At 44.0% G+C, this 6,000-nt stretch overlaps 1 protein-coding gene across 3 annotated transcripts in view; it reads left to right on the top strand.

Annotated features, from left to right (window-relative positions):
• BTBD11 (BTB domain containing 11) overlaps nt 1-6,000 on the top strand; it is a 337,775-nt gene that overhangs the window by 297,987 nt on the left and 33,788 nt on the right. The gene's annotated exons all lie outside the window — the stretch shown is intronic.

Consider the following 6,000-nt stretch of genomic DNA (forward strand, 5'->3'; position numbering starts at 1 on the left):
CATGGGGCGTTAGAGGGGACATAGGGCTGCTTCCTCCACACAGCAGGGACAGCCCTTCCGTAAGGAGGCAGCAACATAGCATCTCTGCTTTCAGAGCTCTGGGCCTTGGGTGGAAAGCAAGTCCCATTAGGTGTTCTCATTAGCGCCTGTCCTTAGCCTGGTGTCCCGGGGCCATCTGCAGGCTGGATTTGTGCTTAAGGTCAAGACCCACCAGGACCCCAAATGGGAGCAGGTGCATCAGGCCTAGGATAACAAGCTTCAGCGAGTCCATGAGGAGTAAAACCTGCTGGAAGCATTTCAAAACCAAACTCCCTGCCCGACTTAAAAATAGGTAAATGAATAAAGAGGCTTTCACCTGAAATCACCTAAGAAACAGTCTTAATGAGAAACATGGCTGGGTCTGTTCCCAGGGTCTGGTGTTCAATCATTTTTGAGGTTTTCTTTGTCTGTTTGTTGTTTTCAACTTTTCTTCAGGCTATACTGGGAATTCCAGAATGTATTGAGACATTCTGTTTATTAAGTAAACCTAAACTGTGAGTTCTAAAACTTTACTTTGAAATATGGCATATGTACAGAAAAGTAACCAGCTCATAACTACAAAGCCAAATGAATTTTCATAAGATAGACAAACTGTTCAATCCGCATCCAGACCAAGAAATGGAACATGACTAGCACCCGAGTGGTCCCCTCACGCCCTGCTCTGTTGCTATCCCCCAAAGGGCCGCCACTCTCCCGATGTCTAACACCACACTTTGTTTTGCCTGGAGCCACAGTGTGTTTGACTTGGACAGTTCATTAGATAGGAAATAGTTCTCAGAACCTGAACCCATGATTATAAGAATCTACAGGCTGCAGCGTACAAACTACCCTCCATTCACAGAAGTGGTGGGTGCTCCCATCGTTTAATAGTCAGTCATTTGAAAATCAGGTTGACTGGGTACGGGGGCTCATGCCCATAATCCCAGCACTTTGGGAGGTCGAGGTGGGAGGATCGCTTGAGCCCAGGAGTTCGAGATTAGCCTGGACAACATGATGAAACTCCATCTCTACAAAAAATACAAAAATTAACTGGGCATCGTGGTGTCTCAAGAGGAGGGAGGCAGTGAAGGGTGTTTTGCTTTTACAGGGGGTTCAATGGCATCCCCTACTGGTGAAATGTGGCTTTACACATCACATGAACTGACCACGGGCCCGGGGGGAGGTTAAAGAGGAAATCAGTTTCCCCGAGCCTGCAGAGTGAAGTCACCCATTCCCCAAGCACAGCGGACATTCTTATGGTCAAAAGAAAAACTGGAGAGAGATGATGGCAGAGAAATTCCAAGCTGAGAAGACAGTCTCCTGTTGGACGATAGGGCGGCCATCCATCACATAGCCAGCCGGCATTGTTCCTTTTCCCTGCACTCTAGGATTCCTGTTCAAATGTTTGTCCAAACAAATATCTTTTTTTTTTTTTTTTTTTTTAAGACAAAATCTCGCTCTGTCACCCAGACTGGAGTGCAGCAGTATGATCTTGGCTCACTACAACCTCCGCCTCACAGGTTCAAGCCATTCTCGTGTCTCAGCCTCCCAAGTGGCTGGGATTACAGGCATGCACCACCATTCCTGGCTAATTTTTGTATTCTTAGTAGAAACAGGGTTTCACCATGTTGGCCAGGGTGATCTCGAACTCCTGATCTCAAGCAATCCTCCCATCTCAGCCTCCCCAAGTGCGGGATTACAGGTGTGAGCCACTGCTTCTGGCCAAACATCTTGTTTTATCAGAGTAGTGAATAGATTATTGCCAATAAATCCACTTTATGGTCAATTTATAGAAACAGCTGTCCTGTAAAGTGAGGCATATTCCTGCCACCATTCTTGGTTTGTGCTCACTCAAACCATACTTGAAATCTGACCGCACATCTGCTTCTATGTTCTTGCTTCTAAATTTGAACTTCAAATGAATTCAGCGTCTCCAGACTTCCCCAGGAGCAGAACAATATATGCATTTTTTAAAATACATCTGTTTAAAAAGAGTTCCCAACTTCTTTTTCTTTTTTTTTTTTTTTTTTTTAAGATGGAGTCTTGCTCTGTTGCCCAGGTTGGAGTGCGGTGGTACAATCTCAGCTCACTGCAACCTCTGCCTCCTGGGTTCAGGCAATTCTCCTGCCTCAGCCTCTCAAGTATGCACTACAGGTGTACGCCACCACTCCCAGCTAATTTTTGTATTTTTAGTAGAGACGGGGTTTTACCACATTGGCCAGGATGGCCTCAATCTCTTGACCTCCTGATCTGCCTGCCTTGGCCTCCCAAAGTGCTGGATTTCAGGTGTGAGCCACTGTGTCTGGCCTTTTTTTTTTTTTTTTTTTTTTTTTTTTGAGACAAAGTCTCACTCTGTTGCCCAGGCTGGAGAGTAGTGGTATGATCTCAGCTCACTGCAACCTTGCAACCTCTGCCTCTCAGGTTCAAGCTATTCTTGTGTCTCAGCCTCCTAAGTAGCTGGGATTACAGGCACCCACCACCATGCCTGGCTACTTTTTGTATTTTTGGTAGAGACAGAGTTTCACCATTTTGACCAGGCTGGTCTCGAACTCCTGACCTCAGGTGACCTACCTGCCTCGGCCTCCCAAAGTGCTGGGATTACAGGCATGAGCCACCACATCTGGCCTCTAGCTTGTTTTTCTAACACAAAATTCCTCTAGGCATAATCAAGAGATAATCAGGAGTGCCCACTTGGTTCCAGGCACTACTGTGGTGATGGGACAGACATGTTCTTTATCCTCCTGGAGCTTACTGATAGGGAGCAAGAAAATAAATCAACAAAACAGAGTCAGAGCATGATCAGTGCTTACAAAATGAAATTGGACCATTATGGTCTCTGGGGGTGGGGCTGGTGAGATCTAACTTAGACAAAATGGTCAGGAAGTTTTCCTGAGAAAGTGGCATTTGAACAACCACCTAAGTGAGGAAAAGCTTCCAGCCGTGCAGAGATCTGGGGCAAAAGCATAAGAGAACTGCAGGTGATTAGGCTCCTAGTAGGAACATGTTTGTGTGCTCAAAGGAAAAAGTATAGGAGATAAAAATCAGATTGCACTGGGCCAGGGAAAGTTTGGGTTTTCTTCTATGTGTAATGAATGGGACACGACAAGAGAGGTTTTAGACTGGGGCAAAGTGTGATCTGTGGGGGTTTTTAAAAATTTTTTTTTAAGTTTTTAAGATTTTCATTTTGTGATGAAAAACTCAACTTAAAATGTTTCTGTTTTTAAACTTTTTATTTTAAGATAATTATAGATTCATGCAGTTGTAAAAAGTGATACAGAGAGATTCCTGTGTACCATTTACACAGGGGGATCTCAGTTTCTCCCAACAGCAATATAAAACTATGGTAAAATATCACAACCAACATAGTGACATGATTGTCAACAAGCAGAAAATTCCCATCACCACAAGGATTCTTCATGTTGCCCTTTTAGAACCACACCCACTTCCATCCTGCCTCCACCCGTCAGCCCCTACCTAGCCTCCATTTCTCTAATTTTGTCATTTAAAGAATGTGATTTAAATGGAATCATACAGTATGTAATTTTGGAGATTGGACTTTTGGCACTTATAATTCTCTGAAGATCATCCAGGATGTTGCATGTATCCACAGCTTGTTCCTTTTCATTTCTGCGTAGTATTCCATGGAATAGATGTACCCCAGTTTGCTTAAGCACACAACTGTTGAAGGACATCTGAGTTGTTTCCAGTTTTAGGCTATCACAAGTAAAGCTGTTACAAACATTTATGCACAGGTTTTTGTGTGAATCTATCTTCATTTCTCTGGTATAAATGCCTAGGAGTACAACTGCTTGGTTTTACGGTAGTTGCATGTTTGGCTTTTAAATAAACTGCCAAACTGTTTTCAAAGTGACTGTACCCTTTTACATTCCCACTGGAAAAGACTGAGTAATTCAGTTTCTCCATATCCTCACTGTTTGGTGTTGTCACTATTTTTCATTTTAGCCATTCCGATAGGTATGTAGTGATATCTCATTGTAGTTTTAATTTGCATTTCCCTAAATGTCTAATGATGTTGAATATATTTTCATGTGCTTGTCCACCATCTGTATATTCTCTTCAAGTGAAATGTCTCTTTGTGTCTTAAGCTTAAGCTTGTGTTCTAAATGTTTGCATTTCTACTGTTGAATTTTGATTGTTCTTTATGTATAGTAGATACTAGTCCTTTGTCAGATATGCGGTTTGCAAATATTTTCTCCAACTCTGTAGCTTGTCTTTTCATCCTGCTATCTTGATGCTGGCATTGATTTGTTTTTATTCATTCACTTGGAGATCTTCTTGGTCCATGGTATTATGAGTGGTCTTTGATTGAAATCTGGATGTTTTCTGAGGTTCTTGATCTTATTTAGACCTTCTGCTTTAGTTGACCTTCTCTGACACTGTTCTGACAGGGGAAGAGTGGTTGTCACTTCATTATTGCCAGGTGGATGTAGAAATCCAGGTTCCCCTACTTGGCCTCTGTTGGTACGCCAAGTTAGGGGCTAGTTATTCGGGGTAGGTGGGAGCAGGTAAGTGTTCTGGCCCCCACGTGGTCTTCTCTGACATGTGGTGGGGGTGGCCCCATGACTACTGGGCAGTGGTGAGAGTCTGACTCTCCAGTGGTGTCCTGTGACACCACCCCAGCAGGGAGTGGGAGAGATGCCTCATTACTGCTGGGTGAGAGGGGAACACAGGCTCCCTGGGTCTCCACTGACACCTGGGTGTCAGGGGGTTGGGCCAAATCTCTTTACTGGCTGGTGGGGATAAAGGTCCTGGCTCCCTGCTTGACCTTCAATGACACCATCTCGGTGGAGTTTCAGGGGTGCTCTGTTGCAGCCTGGCAAGGGTAGAAGTCTAGGCTTCCCACTTGACTTTTGCTGGCAAGGTGAGTCCACAAGTTTTCTGTGCTGTTTGGCTGGAGTAGAGCAGCTATTGTCTAAAAGTTTTCTGCCTTCTAGGCTATCCCTTTAGTGGTCCTTTGGCTACAGAGAACAGGCTTTTGTTGTGGTTTTTTTCCCCGTCTATGCCATCAGTTGCAGCTTCTTCAATGTCAAGTATGGGATGATAAGGCAAAAAGGAAGTCCAGTGAAACCACCACTGTGCTGCTCCTCCAGTCCTAAGCTCCCTAGGTTGTCTGCCATCTTCTCTCTACCTTTTAAAGTCTTCTTATGTTTCTTTTATATATAATGTCCAGGGTTTTTAGTTGCACTTTGCAAAAGGATTAGGGAAAAGTAGGTCTATTACATCTTCCTGAAGAGAAGTAATCATGTGTTTTTAAAAGATCAATCTGACTGCTGTGTACTATTGTCATCATCTTTTTTTTTTTTTGAGACGGAGTCTCCCTCTGTCGCCCAGGCTGGAGTGCAGTGGCATGATCTCGGCTCACTGCAAGCTCTGCCTCCCAAGTTCACACCATTCTCCTGCCTCAGCCTCCTAAGTAGCAGGGACTACAGGTCCCCGCCACCATGCCCGGCTGATTTTTTGTTGTATTTTTAGTAGAGATGGGGTTTCACTGTGTTAGCCAGGATGGTCTTGATCTCCTGATCTTGTGATCTGCCTGCCTTGGCCTCCCAAAGTGCTGGGTTTTATTGTCATCTTCATAACCCATCTGGGATCTCAGGCACCCTCAAAGAAGTGAGTCTGTTTGCAAAGCCCCCAGTGGGACAGTGACTGTCCATGTCACCAAAAGCAAAAACATCCATGTAAGCAGAAAAAATAATAGTAAAGGGGATCCATAAAGCCTCTAAGGAATGGTCCAATCTCTTTGTGCCTCTACCTCTCTAATAATTAACCATGAACAAAATGACAACTACCAAATAGACATAGGATCAGATCCCAAAAGTATCAAACAGCTCAAGAAGTCATCTGATTTGGGAGGCCAAGACAGGTGGATCACTTGAGTCCAGGAGTTTGAGAAAAGCCTGGGCAACATCACAAGACCCCATCTCAAAAAAAAAAAAAAAAAAAAAAAAAAAAAAAAAAAAA

The sequence above is a fragment of the Theropithecus gelada genome, chromosome 11 (assembly GCF_003255815.1).
Source record: "Theropithecus gelada isolate Dixy chromosome 11, Tgel_1.0, whole genome shotgun sequence".
NCBI classification, from domain to species: Eukaryota; Metazoa; Chordata; class Mammalia; order Primates; family Cercopithecidae; genus Theropithecus; species Theropithecus gelada.